The 3,758-nt window shown below is 31.3% G+C and overlaps 1 long non-coding RNA gene across 1 annotated transcript; it reads right to left on the reverse strand.

The window, feature by feature from the left end:
• Positions 1 to 215: 215 nt before the first annotated feature.
• On the reverse strand, positions 216 to 2,237 carry LOC142638703 (uncharacterized). Its single transcript, XR_012845045.1, has 3 exons — positions 2,168 to 2,237; positions 1,585 to 1,752; positions 216 to 415 (listed from the first exon to the last, which is right to left on the reverse strand). It is a non-coding gene; the product is annotated as an uncharacterized LOC142638703 (long non-coding RNA).
• Between the last annotated feature and the right edge of the window lie 1,521 nt (positions 2,238 to 3,758).

The following is a 3,758-nucleotide window of genomic DNA, read 5'->3' on the forward strand; positions in this document are numbered from 1 at the left end:
ATTTTCGTCACTAAACCTTATTTTCAGTGACAGAATATTTCGTCACCAAATGTTTTTTTTTTTTCCAATTTCAATAGATTTCGTGACAAAGTTTTGTTTCACCAATTGTTTTTTTTTTTTTCTTTTAATTTCAATAGATCAGGTGACGAATTAATTTCTACTATAGTCAAATATGGCGACGAAAATTATCATCACCAATTTTATTTTTTTATTAATATTCTTTACATTTACTTGCCATTACATTAATCTGTTCATTTCTAACCAAATCTATACAATCTAAAAATGCAATAAAAATGTTCAGAAAGTAATTACAACCATTTATATACAAATGATGTCTTGGCTTCCAAACTTTACAGAAAATTATTTGAATTCAAGTTGTCCCACAAAAGCTATCTTTTTGCTACCAATCCCATATCTGCACAAATATAAAGGAAATTACATCAATAACAAGATTATTATTAGTAAGACAATGTAGAAAATGTCTTCGAAATACCCAATAAAAAACTAGACAAAATAATCATAATGTAACATCATATGAAGCCAAACTATCAGAGAAAGAAGACCCACAACATTCTCATCAAATAAAAACCAAACCCACATTACAAATCACAGAGAAATCATAAAGAATGCAGAAAAATCCCAATTTAAAACAATAAAAATAAAGTGAAATCCAAAACAAAAACCCAACCACCATCATAAACACAAACCCAATTACCACAATAAATAAAAAATCCAACTAGCACTATTCAAAAAAAAAAAAAAAAAAAACTAGCCACCACCACCACTTACACAAAACCAGCCACCACCATAAACAAAAACCCACCACCACCATTAAACAAAAACCACAACCACCACCATAAACAAAAACCCACCACCACCATTAAACAAAAACCACAACCACCACCATAAACAAAAACCTAATGAAATATATACAAGAAGGCAATAAGGCATGTCCAGCTCTACGCAAATCCCAGCGGTGAGCTCGCTTTTCAAAGCCCATTACATGGGTTGGTTTTAATGGATACCAATCTCAATGGATTTCATAGTTCCAACCCAAACCATACTCAAAATAGTCTATTTTTTGGCAACAGTGTGAGAACATTGTTCCAAATGAGGAACTAAAGTACGACAAGAATATTTAATGAAGTCTATCAAAGCAATGACAAGCCATGAACAGAAGGGCCAAAAACTAGTACTATCCACTCAATTCAGGTAAACCATAAGAGGAGATACAAAACTAGAACACACATTTAAATCCTCTAGAATTGAAATAAAATGGCCTGTCATCCTCCTTTTTTTCTCAAATCTACCTTCAACACCCCTATTTCCACTTTCCTCCAGTTACAAATAAAATTAATAAATTCCCTTTCCACACAAATCATGTGTGCCACTGCTATTTTGTGGTAATCAAATAGGAAGCAAGGTGAAGCAAAACCCACATTAACTTCATAGATTTTATAATGCATCTATTTATGAACTTTTGGATTGGAAGCTGTCTGATAGAGTAAAAATAGCTATTCATAAAAGAAATATATGCTAATATATTATAATATATAACGCAAGGGGTTGAGATGATCAACATACTAGATCCATCTAGGAAAGCAAGCACAATCTCCCCTGGTAGGAGGCCAAAAAACTTCTTGCCCACTCTTGAATTTGCCCCTGAGCCTATTAAAAATTCAAAGACTTTGACAACCCCAGAGAGGACCCCCAGTTGCAACTTTCTCTATCATTTTGGTCAGCCTCTTAACCCTACATAAATAATCAAAGCCAAAAAAAAAAAAAAAAATCTTTAAAGATTTAATCAATACTTGGCAACTACACCCAAAACGAGGAGAGCATCACAATTTTTTTTTTTTTAGTTTCTATTCCAAAATCCCAACAGATTGACATCAAACTATATGAAATTTATAACTTCATTTTTTGGCAGTGTGTTTGAAGATAAAGGAACATAGACCCGATTAAAATCTATAACACTTCCAAAATAAATTTTCAACCCTCTATATATATATATATATATATTTCTAGATAAAACACAATTGATCTTCTAAATTTCATAATATGACATCTAAACATGTCCTCAACCAATTAAAAAACACCAAAACAAAATTCTCACTAACCACCATAGACAATTTATTGTTGTTTTGTTCTGTTCTCATTCCCATACCTTATAATCCACTTCAAGGTTAGGGGATTGATCTCAGAATTGGAACCCAAACCCAACCTTTTCTTCATAATCTCATTCCCTAGACATAACCCATAGCATTCCTATAGATACACCATTAGCCATGTTGGTTTAAAAAAAGGTGTTCTCTCTAAAACACATGGGTTGGATCACGTATAATATAATAAATAGCATAAATAAACTTCTCTAGTAAGCAAAGAGTAATGGTATATGCACACAAACCGCAACATTTTAAACACATGCATTCGAATTACTAAAGACCAGATCCTTTCGACTAGATGGAGTGATGTGCTTGCCGAAACCCGTACATCTCCTGTTTTAATCTACATAAATCGAATAGAATGTATGTATCAAAAAAAATAAGATAAAAATACGAAATTACAGTGCTTATTATACAGAAGTGACAACATTGCACAAATGTAATGTTACAGGTCTTTGGCTGATTTATAAAGGGTTTTGTTTCACTAAATTAGGCAGTAGAGGGTATAAGTAAGAATGCCACAAGCCTTGTCTGATAAAATCCTTATTTTAACATTAAATTTTCAAATTTTAATACCAAGAACACCCATTTTGTTGAAACTTAATCAAATAACTTCATGATTATATATTCAAGTTATTTAAGAGGCTAAACCCTTCAAACAAAAACCACATAAAGCCTTTTGGGAAAACCGAACCAAATTACGACCACTTCTAAAATTCTAAGGCCATAGCATGCAATCAAATTTAGCAAACCCAAACCCCATAAAAACATAAGAAGATAACAAATTTTCAGCAATTAAACACAAAACACAAATACCCATATGGTGAAACTCAACCAAAATCAAAACTTCACATTTATTACACCCAAAACTCAACAAAAGAAACAACTTTTTTTCACAATAGGCAATCAAATTTCAACGATTCAAACTCTATAGAGAATTCAAAGTAACCAAATGTCTTGTACAACGATTCAAACTCTTGAGTTATAGTTAATACCACAAGATCCCCTTGATCAATTTTCATGAGAGAGAGAGAGAGAGAGAGAGAGGGAGAGAGCATACCGGTCTTTGTGGGAGGCTGAAAGGAGAGGAGAAAGAGGAAAAGTAATAGGGTTTTGTTTTACACAAATAAAAAATAATGGAAAAAAATTTGGGTTCTAAAAAAAATTTAGTACGCGCCAAAAATTTGGCACCGTGCAAAAAGAAATCAAAAAAATTTAGTACCGCACTTTTTTTTTCTGTCTTTTCAAAAATTTTAGTAGGCACTTCACTGTTTTGCTAGTCTGTAAGTGCAGCAGTGCTATTTGTATACACGAATAGTTAAGGAGAGTCACACCTTTGTTTTTTAGTTTTTAATATAGGATGAATAGGAGCCACACAAGTTTTATATTATTTTAAACCTTTAGTTTTTGTTTTACTTGCAAGTTGCAACACTGTACGTTATAAACTTATAATACTTTTTTTTTTTTGTTAAGTGTACATTTTACTACGTACAACTTCTCAAAAACATATATATATATATATATATATATATATATATATATATATTTATTTATTTATTTATTTATTTATTTATATTTATATAACCACTACTA

Source organism: Castanea sativa, chromosome 6, assembly GCF_040712315.1.
Source record: "Castanea sativa cultivar Marrone di Chiusa Pesio chromosome 6, ASM4071231v1".
Taxonomy (NCBI): Eukaryota; Viridiplantae; Streptophyta; class Magnoliopsida; order Fagales; family Fagaceae; genus Castanea; species Castanea sativa.